Below are 26,963 nucleotides of genomic sequence, written 5' to 3'. Positions count from 1 at the left end.
ACCCACGTCGTCACAGGGAGAACATATAAATACCGTCCAGACAGCACCTGGAGTCAGGATCGAACCTGGGTCTCTGGCGCTGTGAGGCAGCAACTCTACTGCTGTCCACCCAACATGAAAACAGGCTCTTCGGCTCACAATGTCCACGCTGACCATCAAAGTCATTGAGGTTTTTTAAAAGTGGAGATTGATAGGTACTTGATTAATAAGGCCATCAAAGGTTATGGGGAGAAGGCAGGAGAATGGTGTTGAGAGGGAAAAATAGATCATCCATGATCGAATGGCAAAGCAGACACGATGGACCGAATGGTCTTATTCTGCTCCTATGTCTTATGATCATTGTGTTGCTTCAGATGTCCTTCTGCTGTGCAGGCTTCCCAATTCGACGACACAGAAAAAATCATTCACGCTTTCATTTCCTCCCGCCTAGACTACTGCAACTCCCTATACACTGGGATCAGCCAATCTTCCCTGTCCCGCCTGCAACTGGTCCAAAACGCCGCAGCGAGACTCCTGCCGGGTACCCGTAAAAGGGACCACATCACCCCGATTCTGGCCTCTCTCCACTGGCTCCCTGTACGGTACAGAATCAACTTCAAGCTCCTCCTATTCACGTATAAAGCCCTAAATGGACACTCCCCCCCCTACATCAAAAATCTTCTAACCCCCCTCTCTAACTCCAGGTCCCTCAGGTCGGCCGACTTGGGGCTACTCACTATCCCGCGGTCTAGGCTTAAGCTCAGGGGTGACCGCGCTTTTACGGTTGCAGCTCCTAGACTGTGGAACAGCATCCCTCTCCCCATCAGAACTGCCCCCTCCATCGACTCCTTTAAGTCCAGGCTCAAAACCTATTTCTACTCCCTAGCGTTTGAGGCTCATTGAGGAGGCGCTGTGAACTGTTTGCGTGCTACTGTATGTTTCATTTTTTTTCCATTAGAACCTAATCAGATGTACAGCACTTTGGTCAACGTGGGTTGTTTTTAAATGTGCTATACAAATAAAATTGACTTGACTTGGCTTGACTTCTCTCCAGAGGTGATCCACAATGACGTAATGCTGCACCGGGGCCCGGTCGATCCGCTGGGCTCGGCGTGCGCTGTGCATGGCGGGACTTGTAGTCCCCAGAGCCCTCCCCTGGGTCTGCTGGCGGCGAGCGGAATTACACCGGCCCCGCGCTGTGCATGGCGGGAGTTGTAGTCCCCCAGAGCCCTTCCCTGGGTCTGCTGGCGGCGAGCGGAACTACACCGGCCCGGCGCTGTGATGGCGGTGCAACCAACAGGCAAGGGGAGGCGACGGGACGGAAATAAATCACTTTCTCCCCGAGCCGCCGGCTTATTGGTGCCCCGGCACCACCGTGTGTACCCCTGAAGTGCAAATATACAGGTGCAATTCATAACTCAGAGTTTGTCGTGCAGCCCGCAGATTGAACGTCAGGATTGCAAACGGTGCGTTGCCCCCTCACTTGAAGGAGGACGCAGTTAGCACAGCTCGTAGCCCGCAGCTGTTGAATGGAATCTGGGCACAACTAACGTGATGTTACAGCAGGGGAGGTAGAGGCTGTTTCATGCAACTAAAACAATTATCAAGGCGAGGAGCAAATGTGTAACCCTCAGATCCAATGCACCAGGCATATTTGGTCAATACGCCGAGTCAGTAAGGGGGGGTTGTTGTTGCGGAGGGATTGAGTGTGAAGCGGTGTCTACTTCCCCCACCCTCCCTTCCCTCGGACGCCCGCATAGCTGAGCTGAATTGCTACATTTTCTTTGCTACTTCTGCCGGGATTCCTGTTTCCTTGCAGCTGTTGGCAGGGCTGCAGCCTGTGTTTGTGCCTCGCTGCGGGGCAATGGTGTAGCAATGTCGGGGGATTATTGGGAGACACACTGACAAGCAAATCCACACCCTCCCTCCCTCCACCCCTTCCCTCCTCTCCACCCCTTCCCTCCTCTCCCCCCATCCCTCCACCTCCAGCCTCGAGGGGCTGTCAACCCATGGTGGTCCTCTCATTCTGGCAGGTAACAAAAGCAGCTTATTGTTTATTACTTATTTCCTTCTCCACCCCGAACGCTCTGCACTTGCGACTGTGGTATATTTTGCTGCAACTGTGGAAGAAGGAGGAGCGAGTTACAAGATACAGAGAGGCTCTGCATTGTTGACATACTCGCCCTGCACTAGCGCAGGCGCTGTTGAATGAGTTTAAAAAAAAAAAATTCTCTTTAAAGAGGTTGCTGTTTTTGTATCTTGCTCCTTGCCTCTAGGCAGAGTGAATATTTATTTTAAAACACTCGTTTTCTTTCTTGAATACCACGTTTTAAATAAGTCGTTAGCACGTTTCTTCCTATGCTGAACAAATACACCCTGTATTGGATCGTGGCGAAGGACTAGAATGGTATGCGGTATTTGATTTTTCTTCTGCCGGGATAGTGTTGCGGGAGAAGGCTTCACAATGCCGGTCGGGCGATTATTGCATCTCAGGCCTCTCTCTCTTTCTCTGCCCTTCTGAAAGGGAGCTTAACTCTGCAATATCCAGTTCTGATTTGCATGGAAGGTTTATTTGTGTGCTGCTGTTATTTTGGATAATTGTGTTTCTCTTTAAATTTTGCCTTGTGCTAGACGTATGATTTACCCTGCGAAATGTAATCTTATTGTTCGGTTTTTGTGTTTGAATGGAAGGGGAGACGGGGAGAGAGAGAGAAAAAAAATTCTGATTAGCCAGCACTGGGTTTAACCTGAGATTGCAGATGGCTTTAGATAGAGAGATCTGGGCAATGTCTGGAGAGATGTGAAGTCTAACTGGGGTGCTGAAATGCTTTGCCTGCCGCTGTGGAGCCTCTTTGTATCAAGCCTTTGTATCTCAGCCTGCATTAGTGGCCTGATCTAGCTAGTAATTCAACCCACCTATTTTCTTTAAAAATAGTGTGTTGGCTTTATCAGTCTGGGAAGAGCAAAGTGACTTGATTCACGAAGCAACTCTCCAGGGAGATGAGTTAGAGCAAGAAGCTAATGCCTGAGAATGCACACAGTTAGTAGTCCTCCACTCCTAGTGTCCCTGAGACATGAAAGATACGCACAGCCTCTTTTCCTTTTGGCCTGCTTGATGTGGGTGGGTCAGTGAGAGGCAGAGCTGGAATGAGGATGCTCCTCTTGGGGCAAAGCTGGTATGCCCTAAGGGTCAAGGGCACAGGGTCAGTGGCAGAAGGGTATGAGAGCCACAAACGGCAGGTGACAGAGTGGACGTGGGCACCTTAGGATGTCTTTTAAATTTGCTTTAGAGATACAGCATGGAATCGGGCCCTCCAGCCGACCGAGTCGCGCTGACCAGCGATCACCATGTACACAAGCACTATCCTACACATTAGGGACAATTTACAATTTTACCAAAGCCAATTAACCTACAAACCTGCACGTCTTTGGAGTGCGGGAGGAAACCGGAGCACCCGGAGAAAACCCACACAGTCACAGGGAGAACGTGCAAACTCTGTAGAGACAGCAACCATAGACGGGATTGAACCCGGTACTCATAGAAAATATAGAAACATAGAAACATAGAAAATAGGTGCAGGAGTAGGCCATTCAGCCCTTCGAGCCTGCATGATCAATATGATCATGGCTGATCATCCAACTCAGTATCCCGTACCTGCCTTCTCTCCATACCCCCTGATCCCTTTAGCCACAAGGGCCACATCTAACTCCCTCTTAAATATTCTCGTGCTATAAGGCAGCAACTCTACCGCTGCGCCACTGTGCTCCCCCTCCCCTCCCCATAGTGTTTGGTGCCACAACGGCAGTCAGGGATGTTTTCTGGAGCTAATTTGGCCTACCTGGTTGTAAGGTTTTGTTGCACAGATGCCAAATGAACACTTGCATGTTCGGCATCTTGAAGAAAGTGTTGGTGACCCCAGCACTCTTTCGAGTTTTAAAATTCTTAAACTACTTGGCTGACGGCCGGCTCCCCAATATTGGGAGCAATATCCCGGACCATTATTGAAGACTGTTCCCGAGCCGGGCACGCCGTCTTTCTCCCCCAAGCAGCTGCCCTCCTCTGGAGAGGACTGCCGCTGTTCCCACGGCCATGCATGTATCATCTCCATCACTTGATCGTTGTTCGTTTGATTCCACCCCACAACATACCGTCCACTGCTGAAGCCATTTGCCTTGCCTCCTGCCGTTCTGGTCGGCCTCTCCCATTTCATTCTCTACATCTCAGCTCCCATGTGTCCACCCACTCGCCAAAACCTCCTCGCTCATCACTCCAGGTGCTTGATAATTCCCACTGGCTCCCAGCTCAGCAATGAGTTCTCACCATTGGCCCCAAATCTCTCCCTGGCCCCGATCCTATCTGCCTATCTCTGCATCCCATTCATCCATCCGTGAACCTATCCTCTCTATTTTAATTTAGTTTAGAGGTACAGCATAGAAATAGGCCCTTTGGCCCTCTGTGTCCACACCGATGTTGGGGGAGTCCTGAACCAGGGGATCACAGTTTAAGAATAAGGGGTCGGCCATTTAGAATGGAGATGAGGAAAAACTTTTTCACTCAGAGTTGTGAAGCTGTGGAACTCTCTGCCTCAGAAGGCAGTGGAGGCCAATTCCCTGGATGCTTTCAAGAGAGAGTTAGATGGAGCTCTTAATGATAGCGGAGTCAGGGGGTATGGGGAGAAGTCAGGAACGGGATACTGATTGTGGATGATCAGCCATGATCACGGTGAATGGCGGTGCTGGCTCGAAGGGCCGAATGGCTGCCTCCTGCACCCATTGTCTATTGACCAGCGATCGTTCGTACATTCTATCCTGGTTTCTGGTATCCTGGTTCTATCCTACATTCTAGGGGCAATTTTACAGAAGCCAATTAACCCACAAACCTGCATGTCTTCGGAGAGTGGGAGGAAACCGGAGCTCCTGGAGAAGTCACAGGGAGAACATACAAATTCCGGTCAGACAGCACCGGTAGTCAAGATCAAATCCGGGTCTCTGGCCCTGTAAGGCAGCAACTCTACCGCTGCTGAAATGGAACTCTGCCGCCCTATCTCTGAAACCTCTTCCAGACCGTACATCCTCTCTGTATTCCGTAATCCCTCTGCCCTATTTATGTAACCCCTTCCACTCCCCGCATGCATTCCTTTCTGTAACCTTGTCAAAGTCTTGAGCCTCTCCCAATCTCTATAACCCTTTCTGCTGCCTCTATGATCTGGATGATGGAAATGATGACTTTGTAGATGATATGAACATGGGCGGAGATGGGGTGGTGGTGTTGTGGAATCAGAAAGTCTGCAGAAGGACTTGGACAGGTTGGGAGAGTGGGCTAAGAAGTGGCAAGTGCAATGCGGTGGAGCAGAGTGTGCGGTCACACACTTTGGTAGAAGGAATGAAGGAGTAGATTCCTTTCTTAATTTGGGGAGGATTCTGAAATTGGAGGTGCAAAGAAGCTTTCAGCAAGTCGCATGAGTGGCCAGCTGCATTGGGCAGCAGATGCACCATACCTTTAGAATGGAGAGGAGGAGGAATTTCTTTAGCCAGAGATGTGTCGGGTTTATTGCCACAGACGGCAGTGGAGGCCAAGTCATTGGGTATTTTTAAAGTGAAGATTGACAGGTTCTTGATTAGTAACGGCGTCAAAGGTTACGGGAGAAAGGCAGGAGAATGGGGTTGAGGGGGAAATAGATTAGCCATGATTGAATGGCGGAGTAGACTCTGAGCCTAATAGCCTAATTCTCTTCCTACATCTTATGAATAAGTTTATTGGCCAAGTATGTGCATATACAAGGAATGTGCCTTGGTGCTCTGCTCACAAATGTCAACACAAACATACAGTTAACAATTAGGAATAAAGCATAAACGCATCAAAACAATAAGAATACAACATTACTGTCTAAACATGTGGGTGAAAATAAACCAGAGCAAAAAAGACACTACAGACTTTGGTTATTGAGTAGAACTATCACCCGTGGAAAGAAGCTGTTTTTATGTCTGGCTGTGGCTGCTTTGACAGTCCGGAGTCGCCTTCCAGAGGGAAGTGGTTCAAAGAGTTTGAGGCCAGGGTGAGAGGGGTCAGAGATGATCTTGCCCGCTCGCTTCCTGGCCCTTGCAGTGTACAGTTCGTCAATGGGGGGGGAAGGTTGCAGCCAACAACCTTCTCAGCTGTGCGAACGATCCGTTGCAGCCTCCGGATGTCTATGTTATGGTCTATTATGGTCAATGCCCCTCCCTGTTTGCAACCCTCTCCAACCTCTGTGCCCCTCCCCTATCTCTGTAACCTCTTCCATTTCCAATGGCCATCACTATCCTTAAACTCAATGCCTTTTCCTCTCTATAATCTTCTTGACTCCTCTAGCACTCTCCCCTCTCTAGCACTCTCTATCTCATTTGCCCTCCCCGCCTGCAATCATTCCACATAACTCTGTAATCCTCTCCTTCCCCACTTCCCTCACAATCTTGGATAGCTTCCAAACCCCTCTCTATCTCTGTGTTCCAATTATACCTTTTGGCTCTCTTTCACAGATCAGCTTCCTTCACTAAGGTTCAGTTTAGAAATACAGCGTGGGAACAGGCCCACTGAGTCCATGCAAACCATAATCATCTTGATTCGTACTAGTTCTATGTTAGGAAAGAACTGCAGACGCTGGTTTAAATCGAAGGTCCACACAAAATGCTGGAGTAACTCAGCGGGTCAGGCAGCATCTCTGGAGAGAAGGAAAGGGCGACGTTTCGGATCGAGACCCTTCTTCAGACCCGAAACGTTGCCCATTCCTTCTCTCCAGAGATGCTGCCTGTCACGCTGAGTTACTCCAGCATTTTGTGTCCACCTAGTTCTATGCTATATTCAATTCTAGTTCTATTCCAATGGGATGGGGGGACTGTCATATGAGGAAAGATTGGAAAGACTGGGCTTGTATTCACTGGAGTTTACAAGGTTTAGAGGGGATCTTATGGAGACGTATAAAATTATAAAAGGACTAGACAAGCTAGATGCAGGAAAAATGTTCCCAATGTTGGGGGAATCCAAACCAGGGGCCACACAGTCTAAAGATAAAGGGGAGGCCATTTAAAACTGAGGTGAGAAGAAACCTTTTCACCCATAGAGTTGTGAATTTGTGGAATTCTCTGCCACAGAAGGCAGTGGAGGCCAATTCACTGGATGGATTTAAGAGAGTTAGATAGAGCTCTTAGGGCTAGTGGAATCAAGGGATATGGGGAGAAGGCAGGCACGGGTTACTGATTGTGGATGATCAGCCATGATTGCAATGAATGGCGGTGCTGGCTCGAAGGGCCAAATGTCCTCCTCCTGCACCTATTTTCTATGTTCCAATACCCTACACAATGGAGGCATTTTGCAGAGGGCCAGCTAACCTGCAAATCTGCACCCAGAGGAAACTCACGCGGTCACAGTGAGAACCTGTAAACTTTACATAGACAGCACTTCAAATCAGGAGCAAACCTGGGTCTCTGGCGCTGTCAGGCAGTGCCTCTACCAGCTGCACCACTGTGCTGTCGAATGTTTTTGGGTCACCTGTCCTTAAAATGTGGCCCTGCCTCAAATATTGCTTAGAAAGGCTTCAATGTGAAGCCTTGCAGCGATTAATGTTGCTACTTAAGTAGTACTAATTGTTTCTGGCGGAGCATGAAATGCTGTAAGATTGATGTTGAACCTGGATCCTCGATTTAGCCAGTAAGTATAGATGTATTGTGCATGAACTGGTGAAACAATTTGCACTATTTCAGTAGCAACATTCATTCAGAAAATCATCCCAAAGCTTTACATTGGAGCCTTACCAAGCAACATTTGACACACAGTCACATTTTAAGGACGGGTGACCCAAGCCTCAAAGAAGAAGAGAGACCCAAGGAACTGCTGATGCGGATTTACCAAAAAAAATAGACAAAGAGCCGGCGTAACACGGTGGATTCGACAGACTGAAGGGGACTCTGACCCAAAATGTCACATGAATGACGTCCCCTTCATTCTGCCTAACCCATCCCTCCATTCCTCACGTAGACATGTGCCTATCTAAAAGCTTAAATGGGCTCACCCAGCATCTCATAAGTGTTCATAAGTGATAGTAGCATTATTAGGCCATTCGGCCCATCAAGTCTACTTCGCCATTCATTCATGGCTGATCTATCTTTCCCTCTTAACCCCATTCTCCTGCCTTCCCCATAGCCCCTGGCACCCGTACTAATCTCTGGTAGTTGGTTCCAGGTACCTCCACCACCATCTGTATAATGATTGGGGGGGGAGGGGGGGTACAACTGGGATACGGGATGCTTTAGAGGACAAAGAGAATTACAGAAGTCGGAATGGCTTGAACTTTGGCTTGAACTTTGTTCTTGCTATATAGGCGGCCGAGGGGAAAGTGCAAGAACTGGGCCAGTTCCATTGCAAGGAGACATTGGAGAGGAGGTTGTTTTTGGTCACTCCTGTTTGGCTAGTACGCATTAATGCATTACAGGCTCTGGCTAAATATAGGGACAGCCATCTGTTGATTTCAGTTTTGTCTCGAGAAGATTTCCCACTTTTTGGCGCTAAGCAGGTGGTATGAGGGTTGGAATGTGCAAGGTCAGGGCAACCTCACTGCCCTGTTCTCACCGACGAGGAAGCGAGTTGACTTGTTGGACAGGCTTGTTTCGTGTTTCATTTTGCGATCCGACAACGCACTTGTAGCCGAACAGGCAGCTGGGACGTTCAAAGCATTCTACAGTGGGGTGGCTCTGTGACACAGTCCGTACGCACGCCATCTACCCCTGCCCGCTCCCCTTCCTAATCCATCTCGTGTTGAATACGGAGGTAGACACAAAATGCTGGAGTAACTCAGCGGGTCAGGCAGCATCTCTGGAGAGAAGGAATGGGTGACGTTTCAGGTCGAGACCCTTCTTCAGACTGAAGAAGCAACAAGCAACAATAGTATGGATGGGTTTGTAGATTAAGGCCAATATTTTGGGCTTTTGGATCAATATTCTGATTTTTTCTTTAAAACAAGGGAGCGGACAATTTTACATTTGGAATTGTGTAATGAGAAAATCAATTGATTTAATAAATGAAGAGATGGGGAACAGTGATCATAATGTGATAGAATTCTGTATAAAATTTTAAAGTGACATAGGTAGACACAAAAAGCTGAAACGTCACCCATTCCTTCTCTCCAGAGATGCTGCCTGACCCACTGAGTTACTCCAGTTTTTTGTGTCTACCTTCGATTTAAACCAGCATCTGCAGTTTTTTTCCTACACATTTAAAGTGACATCGTTCAGTCTGAAGCCAGCGTCTTAATTCTGAATGTAAAGCAAACTGAAATTGCTGAGTTACTCCAACACCGTGTCCTTTTGTGTAAACCAGCATCTGCATTTCTTTGTTTCTACATCTTCCGAACCCTCTATTCCCTGCCTGTTCATGCATTTATCATACCACTTAAACCTGTCTTTGGCTGGCTGGCCAACGAGCTCTGGGATTCCATCCCAATAGGGTAGGCAGTCTGAACCTTCTTCCTCGGGTAGAGATGTGAAAGACAAGGGCATAGCTTTAAGGTGAGAGGGGCAAAGTTTAAAGGAGATGTGTGGGATGTTTTTTTACACAGGGTGCTGGGTGCCTGGAATGCGCTCCCAGGGGTGGTGGTGGAGGCAGCTATGTATAGAAACATAGAAAATAGGTGCAGGAGTAGGCCATTCGGCCCTTCGAGCCTGCACCGCCATTCAATATGATCATGGCTGATCATCCAGCTCAGTAGCCTGTACCTGCCTTCTCTCCATACCCCCTGATCCCTTTAGCCACAAGGGCCACATCTAACTCCCTCTTAAATATAGCCAATGAACTGGCCTCAACTACCTTCTGTGGCAGAGAATTCCACAGACTCACCACTCTCTGTGTGAAGAAATGTTTTCTCATCTCGGTCCTAAAAGGCTTCCCCCTTATCCTTAAGCTGTGACCCCTTGTTCTGGACTTCCCCAACATCGGGAACAATCTTCCCGCATCTAGCCTCTCCAACCCCTTAAGAATTTTATATGTTTCTATAAGATCCCCCCTCAGTCTTCTAAATTCCAGCGAGTATAAGCCTAGTCTATCCAGTCTTTCTTCATATGAAAGTCCTGCCATCCCAGGGATCAATCTGGTGAACCTTCTCTGTACTCCCTCTAAGGCTAGAATGTCTTTCCTCAGATTAGGAGACCAAAACTGTACACAATACTCCAGGTGCGGTCTCACCAAGGCCCTGTACAACTGCAGCAGAACCTCCCTGCTCCTCTATTCAAATCCTCTTGCTATGAATGCTAACATACCATTCGCTTTCTTCACTGCCTGCTGCACCTGCACGCTTGCTTTCAATGACTGGTGCACCATGACACCCAGGTCACGTTGCATCTCCCCTTTTCCTAATTGGCCACCATTCAGGTAATACTCTGCTTTCCTGTTCTTGCCGCCAAAGTGGATAACCTCACATTTATCCACATTATATTGCATCTGCCATGCATTTGCCCACTCGCCTAATCTATCCAAGTCACTCTGCAGCCTCCTAGCATCCTCCTCGCAGCTAACACTGCCACCCAGCAGTATGTGGTGTTTAAGAGCTTTTAGGTAGGCTCATGGATATGCATTGAATGGAGCGATATAGATCATGTGCAGGCAGATGAGATCAGTGCCACCTGGTATCATGCTGGGCTCTGACATTGCTGGCCAAAGGGCCTGTTTCCGTGCTGTACTGTTTTATGTTCCCAATGTTGGGGGAGTCCAGAACAAGGGGCCACAGTTTAGGAATAAGAGGTAGGCCATTTAGAACAGAGATGAGGAAAAACTTTTTCACTCAGGAGAGTTGTGAATCTGTGGAATTCTCTGCCTCAGAAGGCAGTGGAGGCCAATTCTTTGGATGCTTTCAAGGGAGAGTTAGATAGAGCTCTTAATGATAGCGGAATCAGGGGGTATGGGGAGAAGGCAGGAACGGGGTACTGATTGTGGATGATCAGCCATGATCAATAGACAATAGGTGCAGGAGGAGGCCATTCGGCCCTTCGAGCCAGCACTGCCATTCAATGTGATCATGGCTGATCATTCACAATCAGTACCCCGTTCCTGCCTTCTCATTGAATGGTGCTTGCTCGAATGGCCTACTCCTGCACCTATTGTCTATGTTAAGTCCTCTGCCTCTTTTCTGTACGATGTTCCTTTAAACTGAACACTTTCATCATTTGCATCATTGGAGATCACCGGCCTTGAAGGGTAACACCTTTGAGCTATTGGTGGGTATCCTTGAGTGCCTGCCTTACCCTACCCTACAGAGTAGCCCCAAATGTCCCCTCTGACTGTTTCAGATCATGAGATAGGTGGTAGGTGGTCTCTGCTGATCCAGTTAGCAAGAACCTTCTATTGATCTCTTCTGTTGCTGTTGCCAGCAGTTAAATAGTTTAACACGGCACGGTGGCGCAGCGGTAGAGTTGCTGCCTTACAGCGAATGCAGCGCCGGAGACTCAGGTTCGATCCTGACTACGGGCGCCGTCTGTACGGAGTTTGTACGTTCTCCCCGTGACATGCGTGGGTTTTCTCCGAGATCTTCGGTTTCCTCCCACACTCCAAAGACGTACAGGTATGTAGGTTAATTGGCTGGGCAAATGTAAAAATTGTCCCTAGTGGGTGTAGGATAGTGTTAGTGTGCGGGGATCGTTGGGCGGCGCGGACCCGGTGGGCTGAAGGGCCTGTTTCTGCGCTGTGTCTCTACACTGCATTTCAGACATCCATCACTCCGAGGAGGAGAGGCGGCTTGGGTGTTGGTTTCCAGTTTGCCTCAGGCTTTTGCCATGAACTCGTTGCTCCAGATCTATCTTCCTGGTGATGCGTTGGTAGACAAGGTGGGGCGGTAAACAGGAAGGGTGGAGGGCGAAGAACAGGATATGTGGCTCCGTTGTGCCATGAGCTGAGTGGTCCATCCCCCAAGCTGTGTGTGCCTCACCTTGGTCACTTTTATCTTCGCCTGATGGCTGATGATGTGTCGTTTAGTTTCGAGATACAGCATAGAACATTAATCGGATATTATCGGACTTCAATCAATCTATAAACTAAAACTCTCCTTCACTGAGAGCCCCTCCTTCACTGTAGCGCTCCTTTGCAATCTATATACTAAAACTCTCGTTTGTTTGTTCCTGAACTACAGCCAAAACGGTACACGATAGCATGACAATTTTAGGCCCACCTTACTCACCGTCGTCCCTTTGGTTCTAATAGAATTGAAATCGGTGTTATATTTTTTAAGTTATTCACATTTTAAAGTTTAAATCTATCTCCTAGGGAGGGAGGGGGAGAGAGGATAAGGGGAGAGAGGATAAGGGGGGTTGAGGGGGATGGAATGGGGGGGGGGGGGGAGTGAGGGAGGAGATGGTGCTGCACCAATGCAGGCGAGGTTTGGGCCCAACCAGTGCACTTGATCTAGTCTTTGCACTAAATGTTGTTTTCTTTATCCTTTACCTGTGCACAGCTTGATTGTATTCCTGTATAATCTTTGACTGGATAGCACACAAACAAAAGCTTTCCACTGTACCTCGGTACTTGTGGCAGTAATGAACTGAAGCAAACCAAGACCACGCCGACCATCGATCACCCATTCCCACTAGTTCTATGTTATGCTACTTTCTCATCCACTCCTTGTGAACCAGGAGCAACTTACAGAGGGCCACTTAACCTACAAACCCCAGTCATCTTTGGGATGTGGGAGGAAACCCACGCGGTCACATGGAGAACGTGCAAACTCCGCACAGACTGTGCCCGGGGTTAGGATCTCTGACGGCTCCCAGTATTTTTCTGTGGTGACCTTTTTGTATGTAGCTTGCAGTAATACCGTCCTTTTCATAATCACTCGAAAATATCAAGTGTTTGAAGTAGCGTTTGCTTCTGGAATGTATTAACTATTTAATGAATGACTCATCTAAGAGTTCCAGGTTAGTCAGCACACCACTCCCCAGTGCTGCTGCAGTTGTTTTCAGTAACAGCAGCCCGCCTCATCTAATGCTTTCAACCTGGTGAAGCATCCCAGGGCTCTTACCAGGCTCTTTATCAGATCAAATTTGACATTGCGGCACCTCAGGAGATCCTTGGACAAGGGAAATAACTGCAGATGCTGGTACAAATCGAAGGTATCACAAAATGCTGGAGTAACTCAGCGGGTCAGGCAGCATCTCGGGAGAGAAGGAATGGGTGACGTTTCGGGTCGGTTTCCTACTTCAGACTGATGTCAGGGGGGGGCGGGACCTCTGGACAGAAGGAATGGGTAGTTGAGGCAGGTATAACAGCATTTACAAAAACATTTGGACGGGTACATGGATAAGAAATGTTTAAAGGGATATGGGCCAAATTCAGGCAGGTGTGACTAGTGTAGATGGGACGTGTTGGTCGGCATGGGAAAGTTGGGCCGAAGGGCCTGTTTCTATGCTGCATGACTCTATGCCAAAGTCTTGCTGGTCGATTAATTGGCTCATGTAACTTTCCCCTGTTGTATAGGTGGGTGGCAGAAAAATTCAGGAGTTGATGAGGAGCAAGAGGAAGCGTGGGATTAATGTAGATGGGTGCTTCATGCTTGGTGGGGATGTTGTGGGCTGGAAGGCTGCTACCATGTTGTGACTCTTGCTGCTGGGTGCTGTGTGACTCTGTGAGCCCGGCTCTGGAGTGCCTCTTGAAGCGTGATTAGTGAGCCTAATGTTGTTTACAAAGGACATGATCGGCAGATCTATCTCCCCTTGCAGGACGGTGAACAATGCCAGGTGATATTTTGCTTCCATCTGGGAGGGCAGGTGGTACTGTGGTTTGTTGGCTTACTGTGCAAAATATGGCGCTTGGACCAGTGAACAAGCTGGAGAAAACCCTCCATACCGCAAGCTTAGCCCTAGTCTACTCAACTGCCGAGTTTTGCTCAACGGCTTGGGCTAATAGCTGCCACACCAAACGAGTTGACACTGTCCTTAACTCTGCAATGCGGGTCATCAGGAATGCAGGAAGATTGTTCCCAATGTTGGGGAAGTCCAGAACAAGGGGTCACAGTTTAAGGATAAGGGGGAAGTCTTTTAGGACCGAGATGAGAAAGTTTTTTTTCACACAGAGAGTGGTAAATCTGTGGAATTCTCTGGCACAGAAGGTAGTTGAGGCCAGTTCATTGGCTATATTTAAGAGGGAGTTAGATGTGACCCTTGTGGCTAAAGGGTTCAGGGGGTATGGAGAGAAGGCAGGTACGGGATACTGAGTTGGATGATCAGCCATGATCATATTGAATGGCGGTGCAGGCTCGAAGGGCCGAATGGCCTACTCCTGCACCTACTTTCTATGTTTCTATCACAGGGACGCTTAAGTCAACACCTTTGCAGTGGCTCCCTGTCCTCACTCGCGTCACCCCTCCCAGCATACGCAGAAGGGAGAGGATGTTGAAAGATTGGTGCACCATCGAGGAATAACCCTGACCTTCCCATCCATGCTGACTTGAACAATCTGCCCAACATGCACCTGAAGTCCCGCAAACCCTTCTGGTCTTCGGCCAAATCCCTGGAAGACTTTGACCCCAAGACTGAGTGGCGCAGAGCCTGGAAAGATGACAACCCCACAACGGAGAGGTCATCACAGACCCCACAGTGAAACCACCGGGATTTGACCTCCATCGCAAGCAATGGCTACCCGTGAACAGGATCCGCACCCACCATGCAAGAACAGCCCATCACCTGCACAAGTGGAGGATGACAGACAGACAGCCCTGCTTGTGACTGCGGATATCCAGACCAGACCATCCCACACATGGTGAATGATTGCTCACTGAGGCTTTTCCCTGGTGGCATCAAGGCCATCCACCCAGCAACTGCTGTCTACCCTTGACCTACTGCTTTAGGCTGTGCGTGCCATACGCAAGAAGAAGACTGGAGAACAAAGTCCATGGCGATGCTGCTGTTTGGGAGGTGTTGGCAGCCATCTATCTGCAAGAGATGATGGTGTGGCTTTGACGTTGTCCTGCTTTCATCTGTGGTTGCATTCCCCGCTGTGGCTGACTAGGCCTATTCTTGACAGGCAGACCCTCACAGTAATGTTGTCTCTGGCTGATGGATTGGGGAGAGTGTTGCTGTTGACCATTTTGTGGTGTTGGTACCTGGCCTCCAGGATCTTGAACCGCATGCTGTTGTGGTGCGTCATACCTGCCTGGAGGTTCTTTTCCACCTCCCCCGGTCCTCGCCAGCCGCTTCTCCACTTGTCAGTGCCAATGTCAAAATTTGTCATATCTCTAGAGTCATACAGCGTGAAAACAGGCCCTCTGGCCCAATTTGCCTACGCCGACAAATATACCCCATCTACACTGGTCCAACCTGCCTGTGTTTGGCCCAAATCCCTCTGAATCTTTCCTATCCACGTACCTGCCCAAATGTCTTTTAAACGTTGCTATAGTTCCTGCCTCGGCTACCTCCTCTGGCATCTCGTTCCATATAGCCACTGCCCTCTGTGTGGAAAAGGTTGCCCCTCGTGTTACTGTTAAATCTTTCCTCTCTCACCTTAAACATATGTCCTCTGATTCTTGATTTCCCTACTCAGGGTGAATGCAGACAGTCTTTTACCCAATCTATTTCTCTCATGATCTTGCACTTCTATAAGATCACCCCTCGTTCTCCTGCGCTCTAAGGATTAAAGTCCTTGCCTGCTCAACCTCCCCCTTTAGCTCAGACCCTCGAATCCTGACAATATCCTCGTGAATCTTCTCTGCACCCTTTCCAGCTTAACAAATCTGTGAAGCACTTCCCTCTGGAAGGCGACTCCGGACTGTCAAAGCAGCCACAGCCAGACATAAAAACAGCTTATTTCCACGAGTGATAGTTCTACTCAATAAACAAAGTCTGTAGTCTCTTTTTTGCTCTGGTTTATTTTCACCCACGTGTTCAGACTGTAATGTTGTATCCTTATTGTTTTGATGTGGTTATGCTTTATTCTTAATTGTTAACTGTATGTTTGTGTTGTCATTTGTGAGCGGAGCACCAAGGCACTTTCCTTGTATATGCACATACTTGGCCAATAAACTTATTCATTCATTCAACATCTTTCCTAATCACATCCTTGTAGCGAAGCTGTGATCTTCCTCTTGACCTCCATGGATTGGCGACCTCGCTGTATAACACATCTTTGGGGATGCGTCTATTTTCCATCCTGTGTACTGAATGTCCTGAATAGAGAAAATAGCAGCCTGTTGAAATCCAGCATGGGTTTAGCATTGCTTGCTGCTTATTCAGATTGCAAGTTGGCAGCGGTGATTTGCGATTGAATGTATGTGCGTCTGCCTTCTCTATCGGTCTTCCAAGCTGCAGTTTGGAAGCGCAGGTGAATGGTGTTCAGTCCTGGTGCCAGCCTTGCTGTGAATCATGTCTGAGGCATGTTCTTTCAACACTACACCCATTGTCATGAGTTAGCCTGGGTTTGCTGTTCTCCCTGCCTGTGACCTAATTGGACCAATCTTGCTGCTCCTCCTGTCTGTTGTCCAGCTGACAGCCCTCTCTCGCTTTCTGTTGCGTTAGTACTGGCCCCGCATTGTAATTCAACTCGACTTGCATTCATAAAGTGTTCCTTTCAAAACGTGGGAAAGGAGCATGTCCCCAAGAGCCTCGAAGAGGTGCACTGGAATACAAAATGGAATCCTGGCCGGGCTTGCTCTGAGGTGCATTTGGAGAATGCGGGATGTGGATAGACAATACGTGCACAAGGAGGCCATTCGGCCCTTCGAGCCAGCACCGCCATTCACCGCGATCATGGCTGATCATCCACAATCAGTACCCCATTCCCATACCCCCTGACTCCGCTATCATTAAGAGCTCCATCTAACCTTCTCTTGAAAGCATCCAGAGAATTGGCCTCCACTGCCTGCTGAGGCAGAGAATTCCACAGCTTCACAACTCTCTGAGTGAAAAAGTTTTTCCTCATCTCCACTCTAAATGGCCTACCCCTTATTCTTAAACTGTGGCCCCTGGTTCTGGACTCCCCCAACATCGGGAACATGTTTCCTGCCTCTAGCGTGTTCAATTCCTTAATAATCTTATATGTTTCAATAAGATCCCCTCTCATCCTTCTAAATTCCAGAGTATACAAGCCCAGTCGCTCCAGTCTTTCACCATACGACAGTCCCGCCATTCCAGGAATTAACATAGTAAACCTACGCTGCACTCCCTCAATAAGTAAGAATGTCCTTCCTCAAATTTGGAGACCTTTAATTCTGAGGCTATGACCTCTAGTCCTAGATTCTCCCACTAGTGGAAACATTCTTCCCACATCCAATCCTTTCACTATTCGGTAAGTTTCAATGAGGTCCCCCATCATCCTTCTAAACTCCAGCGAGTACAGGTCCAGTGCCATCAAACGCACATCATATGTTAAGTGACAGTGTCGTCATATGTTAAGCATTGCCAGTGCCCTCTTGCATAGGCTCGTGTTAATCCCTAATCCAAAGAATGGCATCATTGAGTTTTGTGCTTCATAAATATCTTAAACCAGAGATTTAGTGTTGATTGCCCTTTGGAGTCTTGGCATGCAGACATAAACCTGAGGGTGCTGCTGACTGATGGTAATCAAACGTTTATGTGTGTCAAAGGCAGACACAAAATGCTGGAGTAACTCAGCGGGTTAGGCAGCATCTCGGGAGAGAAGGAATGGGTGACATTTCGGGACCCTTCAAAAAGGGTCTCGACCCGAAACGTCACCCATTCCTTCTCTCCTGAGATGCTGCCTGACCCGCTGAGTTACCCCAGCATTTTGTGTCTACCTTCGATTTAAACCAGCTTCTGCAGTTCTTTCCTGCATGTTTATGTGTGATTTCTGACTACAATAGAGGTTGAAGAAGGGCCTCGACCTGAAACATTACCTATTTCTTTTCTCCAGAGATGCTGTCTGACCCAGCTTGTGTGTGACTCCAGCTTTCTAGTCTATTTACAGTAAAGGTTGTGCCTCTTTCCCTGCTGTCTTTGGGGCAGAATGGGTGCGGATGGGGTTGAAGTGAACAGTAGCAGACCGTGGTGTGAAGTGGGTGTGTGCTCTTATCGTATCAAGGGAGCAGCAGTTAATCGTTACTGCACAGGATGTGTGTCATCTCAGTAAGCCAAGGTGGGGGGGTTGGGAAACTAAAATAATAGCATGCCGTGTGGAGACAGCAGCTCTGGGGAATAGGCAGGCGAGCTTTAGGGAGTTGACACAGAGGTGAACTCTTGGCTGCCTCTACATCCCCATCATTAAGACATAAGCCATAAGATATAGGAGCAGAATTAGGCCGTTCAATTATGGCTGATCTATTTTCCCTATCAATCCCATTCTTCTGCCTTCTCCCCGTAACCTTTGACTTCCTTCCTAACCAATCTCTGCTTAAAAATACCCAATGACAGACTCCACAGCCTTCTGTGGCAATGAATTCCTCAGATTCTCCTCCCTCTGTCTAAAGAAATTCCTCATCTCTATTCTAAAGTCAAGTTTATTTGTCACATACATATCATACACGATGTGCAGTGAAATGAAAGTGGCAATGCCTGTGCATTGTGCAAAAAAAATAATTACAGTTACAGCATATAAATTAAAGTTAATACAGAGAAGACAAAATTTAGTCCCTGGAGTTATACTATTATAACTCCAGGGACTAAACAGTCCTGATGGCCTGTGGGAAGAAACTTGGTCTCATTCTCTCCGTTTTCGCAGTGTGACAGCGGAGGCGTTTGCATGAACGTAGCAGCTGGAACAGTCCGTTGCTGGGGTGGTAGGGGTCCCTCATAATCTTGCTTGCTCTCGATCTACACCTCCTGATGTATAGGTCCTGCAGGGGGGCGAGTGTAGTTCCCATGGTACGTTCAGCCGAATGCACTACTCTCCGCAGGGCCTTCCTGTCCTGGGCAGAGCTGTTCCCAAACCAGACTGTGATGTTGCCGGACAGGATGCTCTCTCCAGCCCCAGAGTAGAAGCATTGAAGGATCCTCAGAGACACTCTGAATTTCCTCAGCTGTCTAAGGTGGTAAAGGCGCTGCTTTGCCTTACCCACCAGTGCGGCAATGTGTGTTGTCCATGTCAGGTCCTCTGTGATGTGGACTCCCAGGTATTTAAAGCTGCTCACCCTATCCACAGTGGACCCATTTATCTCCAGTGGCGTTTACGTCCTTGGATGTTGAGCCCTTCTAAAGTCCATAATCAGCTCCTTAGTTTTTTTGACATTCAAGAGGAGGCTGTTGTCCTGACACCAGAGTGCCAGATCAGCCACCTCCTCCCGGTAGGCAATGTCCTTTTATTCTGAGGCTGTGCCCTCTGGTCCACGATTCTCCCATTACTGGAAACATCCTCTCCACATCCACTCTCTCTCTAGGCCTTTCATTATTCGGAAGGTTTCAATGACACCTTCCCTCATCCTGAGTCCAGCGAGTGCAGGCCCAGAGCCATCAAATACTCATCAGGGATGTAGGAAAATAACTGCAGATGCTGGTACAAATCGAAGGTATCACAAAATGCTGGAGTAACTCAGCAGGTCAGGCAGCATCTCGGGAGAGAAGGAATGGGTGACATTTCAGGTCGAGACCCTTCAGTCTGAAGAAGGGTCTCGACCCTAAACGTCACCCATTCCTTCTCTCCTGAGATGCTGCCTGGCCTGCTGAGTTACTCCAGCATTTTGTGATGCCTTCGATACATCAGAGGGATGGGACTTTTCAGACCTTGGACCAGGTGAAGAAATATTCACTAGTAATAAAGAGTTAGAAATAGGAGCTGTTTTAAAAGCCCAGAATTGTAGGAGTACAGAGATCTTGGAAGGTTGTTACTACATGTTGCTCTGGTCGCCCCCATTACAAGAAGGATTTGGAGGCTTTGGAGTGGGCGCAGAAGAGGTTTGCCAGAATGCCGGCTAGATTAGAGGGTACTAGACCAAGTAGACCTGTTGGGCCCAAACCTCTCCTGCATTGGTGCAGCACCCTCCCCTCTCCCCCCATAAAGTAAGGTGGGCCTAAAATTGTCGTGCTGTCGTGTACTGTTTTGGCTGTAGGTCAGGTACAAACAAACAAGCAAACGAGAGTTTAAGTATATAGATTAGCGATGAGGAGAAGATGGACAGAGTGTCAGAGGCAATGTGGATAGAAGTACATAAAATGATGTGAGGCATAGATAGGGTAAGATTGTCAGAACCTTTTTCCCCAGGGTGGAAATGTCAAAGTCTAGAGGGCATAACTTTGTGAAGAGCAAAGGTTAAAGGAGATGTGGGGCAAGTTTTTTTTACACAGCTGGTGGTAGGTGCCTGGAATGCACTGCCATGTGTGGTGGTAGAGGCAGATTTGATAGGGTGTTTGAGGCAAATGGATATGCAGAAAAAGGAGGGATTATAATTGCGCAGGCAAGTAAGAGCCTGTCCTGACATCGTGTTCGGTACAGTCATTGTGGGCCGAAGGGCCTGTTTCTATGCTGCACTGTCTATGTTCTGTGTGCTGGAATGAATTTGAACATGAGGAGATGTTGAATGTGAGGTTGACGCAGGTCAGCGGCTGTGGGGTGTTTGGTGATGGACATGGAATCCAGCATGGGATTGGCACATTCATTCTGCTACTCTTCCCTTTGCCATGAGCCCACGCCTGGTATCCCACCTCCCGACCATCTGCTCTGGCTCCACAGAGAACCAACCGTGCTCTGTGCTGACCAGGTGTGAACATTTCAATCACCCTGGGTTGTACAAATCCTGGCAGTGCTTCCTTGCTTGATCCTGCCAATTTCTTGGCTGCCAGTCTTGAGCCACCTGCGTTTATTATTTATAACAGTTTCTCACTCGTGCCATTTGGCTTCTCAGTACCCAGGTGGGGCCCTGATATTTGCCGTATCTTTGTAACCAGGTCTGTCCACAAGCAGTGCATGTTAAAGCTTATAGTCCAGACCATTCCTGTCTTCAACCAGTTGGTGCTGATTAAAGCGTGAGATATAGAAACAGCAGGAGCCATGTGGCCACTTGATCCTTTGCTAGTAATTCTCTACCTGTCACCTGCATTTGCAGAGGTAGCCAAATGGCACAAAACAGGCTTATCAGCCCAACACGTCCATTTAGCCACCAAATGCTCACCTGCGCTAAACGGGATCATGTACAATGAATGAATGAATAGGTTTTATTGGCCAAGTATGTGCATATACAAGGAATATGCCTTGGTGCTCTGCTCACAAATGACAACACAAACATACAGTTAACAATTAAGAATAAAGCATAAACACATCAAAACAATAAGGATACAACATTACGGACTAAACATGTGGGTGAAAATAAACCAGAGCAAAAAAGAGACTACAGACTTTGGTTATTGAGTAGAACTATCACCCGTGGAAAAAAACTTTTTTATGCCTGGCTGCGGCTGCTTTGACAGTCCGGAGTCGCCTTTCAGAGGGAAGTGGTTCGAAGAGGTTGTGGCCAGGGTGAGAGGGGTCAGAGATGATCTTGCCCGCTCGCTTCCTGGCCCTTGCAGTGTACAGTTTGTCAAGGGGGGGGGAAGGTTGCAGCCAACAACCTTCTCAGCTGTGCGAACAATGCGTTGCAGCCTCCGGATGTGGTGCTTGGTGGCTGAGCCAGATTGTGTCCATGGGCTTCTCTGTCTTGATTCAAGTGCTTAGCAAGGAGATGATGAGGAATTTGTTTAGCCTACTTTGGTGATGGTGAATCAGTGGAATTCATTGCCACAGACAGCGGCAGTGGAGAATTGGGTATTGTATTTTTAAAGCAGAGATTGACAGGTTCTTGATTAGTAAGGGCATCAAAGGTTATGGGGAGAATGGGGCTTAGAGGGGAAAATAGATCAGCCATGATTGAATAGCGGGCTTGATGGGCCAAATGGCCTAATTCTGCCCCTGCGTCTTATGATCTTATGCTCATCCAGCTATTTATATTGTACTAGACCAAGTGACCTGTTGGGCCCAAACCTCTCCTGCATTGGTGTAGCACCCTCCCCTCCCCCCCCTCTCCCGTCTCCCCTCCCCTCTCCCTGCATACCTGCAAGTCTTTGAATTGTGGGAGGAAACCAAAGATCTCGGAGAAAACCCACGCAGGTCACGGGGAGAGAGTACAAACTCCGTACAGACAGCACCCGTAGTCGGGATGGAACCCGGGTCTCAGGCGCTGCATTCGCTGTAAGGCAGCAACTCTACTACTGCTAATCAAGATCTTATCAATCGCCACTTTTAAAATACCCAATGACTTGGCATCTACAGCCATCCGTGGCAATGAATTCCACAGACTTACCACCCTCTGGCTAAAGAAAATCCTCCTCACCTCCATTGTAAAGGCATGTTGTTTTATTCTGAGCTGTGACTGCAGGTCCTAGACTTTCCCACTGCTACACATCCACGCTCTCCAGGCCTCTCATAACCCTCCTCAGGATGATTGGGTCTGAAAAAGGGTCCTGACCTGAAATGCTGCCTGTCTGTTCCCCCCTCCTCAGATGCTGCCTGACCTAGCTGTAAAAGCAAGAACTGCCGATGCAATAGAGCACAGAAATGCTGGCATTAACTCAGCAGGTCAGGCAACATCTCTGTATGACAGGGACAGGTGACGTACCAATCGACACCCTTCAGACTGAAGGGTCCTGACCTGAAATGTGGCCTATCCGTGTTCATCACAGATGCTTCCTGACCCGCTGAGTTACTCCAGCACTCGGTGAAACATCACCTATCCATGTTCTCACAGATGCTGCCTGACCCGCTGAGTTACTCCAGCACTCTGTGAAACGTCACCTATCCACGTTCTCCACAGATGCTGCCTGACCTGCTGAGTTAACCCAGCACTGTGTGGTTTTGAGTTCCTCCAGCTCTTTGTGTTTTGCCGATGACATTGTCTGTCTGGAATGGGGAGGGGTTGGGTGGTGAGATTCCTGTGTATGCCTGGAACTTGTGTGGCCCTAATGCAACTTGATGCTTGTCAGCTTATGCCTGAATGCTGGCCAGGTGTTGATGCAGTCCATGCCCCTACACAGGAGTCACAAATAGAATTGCAGCTTTGCAGACCATCCCTACTTGTGACCTTGTGGTAAATAACCCACAGATGTACCAGCTGAAGGTCACTTCTCGGACACAGGCAACTCAAACTCGGGTAATTATCCTTGAGCAACTGCAGCCAGTAAATACGTCAATCTAAGTCAGCATTCCCTTCAGTTCCTGCTGGAGTATATGTCAGGAGGTTATGTAGGAAGAAAAAGGTAGACACAAAATGCTGGAGTAACTCAGCGAGTCAGGCAGCATCTCTGGAGAGAAGGTATGGGTGACGTTTCGGGTCGAGACCCATCTTGAGACTGATGTCGGGAGGGGGCAGGACAAAGATAGGATGTAGTCGGAGACAGGGAGAAGGGGGAGGGGATAGAGAGGGGAAGCAGGAACTACCTGAAGTTAGAGAAGTCAATGTTCATACCGCTGGGGTGTAAACTACCCAAGCCAAACGTTACCTTGCTCAGGAAATTATGATGCAGCTTTCTAGAACTTGGAGTTTTGTGTGCAGTTCTGGTCGCCCCATTACTTGAAGGATGTGGAAAAGTTTGGAAAGGTTTGCCAGAATGCTGCCTGGATTAGAGGTTATTACCTGTAAAGGGAGGTTGGACAAGTTGTATTGTTTTCTCTGGAATGTCATTGATTGAAGGGAGACATAGAAACATAGAAAATAGGTGCAGGAGGAGGCCATTCGGCCCTTCGAGCCAGCAATGCCATTCATTGTGCTCATGGCTGTTCATCCACAATCAGTAACCCGTGCCTGCCTTCTCCCCATATCCCTTGATCCCACTAGCCCCTGGAGCTCTATCTAACTCTTTCTTAAATCCATCCAGTGATTTGGCCTCCACTGCCCTCTGTGGCAGAGAATTCCACAAATTCCCAACTCTCTGGGTGAAAAAGTTCCTTCTCACCTCAGTTTTAAATGGCCTCCCCTTTATTCTCAGACTGTGGCCCCTGTTCTCAGACTGTGGCCCCTGTTCTCAGACTGTGGCCCCTGTTCTCAGACTGTGGCCCCTGTTCTCAGACTGTGGCCCCTGTTCTCAGACTGTGGCCCCTGTTCTCAGACTGTGGCCCCTGTTCTCAGACTGTGGCCCCTGTTCTCAGACTGTGGCCCCTGTTCTCAGACTGTGGCCCCTGTTCTCAGACTGTGGCCCCTGTTCTCAGACTGTGGCCCCTGTTCTCAGACTGTGGCCCCTGTTCTCAGACTGTGGCCCCTGTTCTCAGACTGTGGCCCCTGTTCTCAGACTGTGGCCCCTGTTCTCAGACTGTGGCCCCTGTTCTCAGACTGTGGCCCCTGTTCTCAGACTGTGGCCCCTGTTCTCAGACTGTGGCCCCTGTTCTCAGACTGTGGCCCCTGTTCTCAGACTGTGGCCCCTTGTTCTCAGACTGTGGCCCCTGTTCTCAGACTGTGGCCCCTGTTCTCAGACTGTGGCCCCTGTTCTCAGACTGTGGCCCCTGTTCTCAGACTGTGGCCCCTGTTCTCAGACGGTGGCCCCTGTTCTCAGACGGTGGCCCCTGTTCTCAGACGGTGGCCCCTGTTCTCAGACTGTGGCCCCCATTCTGATAGTCCTGATGGAAGTGTATAACATTGGGAGGCACAGATAGGGTAGATAATCAGAACCTTTTTTCCTCCCCAGGGTAGAAATATCAAAGAGTAAAGTAGAGTTTTAAGACGCAAGAGGCAAAGTTTAAAGATGACTAGACGACACGTGGACCTGCATTGGTCTAGCACCCTCCCCTCCCCCTCTCCAAAAGCGCACAGCAAGATCCCAGGGTATATCTGAGGCTGTTGCAGCCGGGGAGTCTCCCCCTGGGGCGGGCGAACGAGGGGGAGAGAGGAAAGGGGAGAGGGAGCCACTCACCCCGATCGCGGCGGCGAGCAGCAGGAGAGCGGTTCTGCCCTTTGTTTGTCCCACCGGCGGCCATCTTCTTTGACCTCTCTGCCGCTGCGCTGCACCACGGGAGGAAGGTCGGGCGCGGGGCCCGCCGGGACGTGCGCCGGTCCTCCTGGCGCTGCTGCGCAGGTGCACCGGACCCGGCAACCCTCCCCGTTGTGACACTGTATTAGTTCAAAATGGCAACCTCAAAATGGCGATCTCATATATGACCCATTGGGTTCCCATTGTGACGCCGAACACAGAAGTATTAGATCAAAATGACTTGTCCCATTCACAGTATAAAGTTTATTAAAGTTTATAAAGTGAATTACTTTTAAAGTATAACAAAACTTGATACTCAGAATCAATAAGGCTAGGGTGTGTTTGGGCGACACGGTGGCGCAGCGGTAGAGTTGCTGCCTTACAGCAAATACAGCGCCTGAGACTCGGGTTCGATCCTGACTACGGGCGCCGTCTGTACGGAGTTTGTACGTTCTCCCCGTGATCTGCGTGGGTTTTCTCCGAGGTCTTCGGTTTCCTCCCACACTCCAAAGACGTACAGGTATATAGGTTAATTGACTGGGTAAAATGTAAAAATTGTCCCTAGTGTGTGTAGGATAGTGTTAATGTGCAGGGATCGCTGGGCGGCGCGGACTCGGTGGGTCGATGGGCCTGTTTCCGCGCTGTATCTCTAAATCTAAAATTAACATGCTCAGGAAAATCTCGAGCTCAAAATACATCTCAATCAACACCAAAATACGCATCTTTAACTCAAATGTGAAGCAGGTAATGCTGTATGGATCAGAGACATGGAAAACAACAAAACACACAACAAACAGGCTGCAAACATTCATTAACACCTGCCTCAGGAGAATATTAAACATCTGGAGGTGAGACAAAGTAAGCAATGTGGACCTGTGGAAAAGAACAAGCCAGGATCCCATTGACGTACAAATTCGAAGGAGAAAATGGAGTTGGATTTGTCATACCCTATGAAAACCTGCCACAAACATCACCCGGCAATCCCTGAAATGGAACCCCTAAGGAAAAAGGAAAAGAGGTCGCCCCAGGAACAGCTGGAGAAGAGGTGTCCAGGAGAAGAGTCTGGGAGTGGGCTCAACTGGGGAGATCTTGAAAGAACAGCCAACAACCGAGTGAGGTGGGGGACATTTGTCAATGGCTTATGCTCCTTAGAGGAGCAAAGGGCTTAAGAAGAAAACTTGATACTGCACAAGTTTGATGCTGATGTGTGGGGCAAGTTATTTTATACAGTGGCCGGTGGGTGCCTGGGACGCGCTGCCAGGGGTGGTGGTGGTGGAGGTGGAGGTGGATACAATAGTGGCATCTAAGAGGCTCTTAGATGGGCATGTGGATACGCAGAGAAAGGAGGGATAAGGATCATGTGCAGTCAAGGGGGATTAGTTTATCTTGGCATCATGTTTGGCACGGATATTGTGGGCCAAAGAGAATGTTCCTGTTCTGTGCCCACGCTCACGGATGTGGTAGCAGATGGCACTGAAGTACCTAGTTTGCCAGAGATCTGCGAGAGCGTTGGCCTAAAGCCACTGGAGACCATTCAACCTCATTGCTGTTGAAATGTGACGGTCATCCGGGGGGCATTGGGTGCTTTTCGCTGTCAGTCGACGAATACTTGAGGCAGTTGGAGGAGGACTTCCAGAGGAAGTAGTTGACTAGGGTACAATAATAACATTTAAAAGACTTTTGGGCAGGTACATGTAAAGGAAAGGTTTAGAGGTGTATGGGCCAAACATGGGCAAATGGGACTAGGTAATTTGGGCATCTTGGCTGGCATGGGTGATTGGCAACAAAGGTCCGGTTACCGGGGTGTATGTGCACTCTACGACTACTTCGGGGAAGTCTTTCGGCCTATCGTGGATTGCAGCACAGTGAAGAAGGAGGGGGGGGGGGGGGGGGGGAGATTCTGTTCAATCTCTCGGTCTGAAGAAGAGTCCCAATTCAAAACGTCACCCTCCCACAGATGCTGCCCGAGCCGCTGAGTTCGTCCAGCACTTTGTGCTTTGCTCAAGATTCCAGCATCCGTAGGAATATAGACATAGAAAATCGGTGCAGGAGGATGCCATTCGGCCCTTTGAGCTAGCACCGCCATTCATTGTGATCATGGCTGA

The 26,963-nt window shown here is 48.8% G+C and overlaps 1 protein-coding gene across 1 annotated transcript in view; it reads left to right on the top strand.

The window, feature by feature from the left end:
• Positions 1-1,245: 1,245 nt before the first annotated feature.
• Positions 1,246-26,963, top strand: part of LOC144611181 (cyclin-dependent kinase 17-like) — a 114,182-nt gene continuing 88,464 nt past the window's right edge. The window contains 1 exon segment of the mRNA XM_078430234.1: positions 1,246-1,383. The gene's annotated coding sequence lies outside the window, so the exon portion shown is untranslated.

Source organism: Rhinoraja longicauda, chromosome 39, assembly GCF_053455715.1.
Source record: "Rhinoraja longicauda isolate Sanriku21f chromosome 39, sRhiLon1.1, whole genome shotgun sequence".
In the NCBI taxonomy this organism is placed as follows: domain Eukaryota; kingdom Metazoa; phylum Chordata; class Chondrichthyes; order Rajiformes; family Arhynchobatidae; genus Rhinoraja; species Rhinoraja longicauda.
Note: the sequence above shows the minus strand (reverse complement) of the source record. Positions and strands in the feature narration are given on the sequence as shown.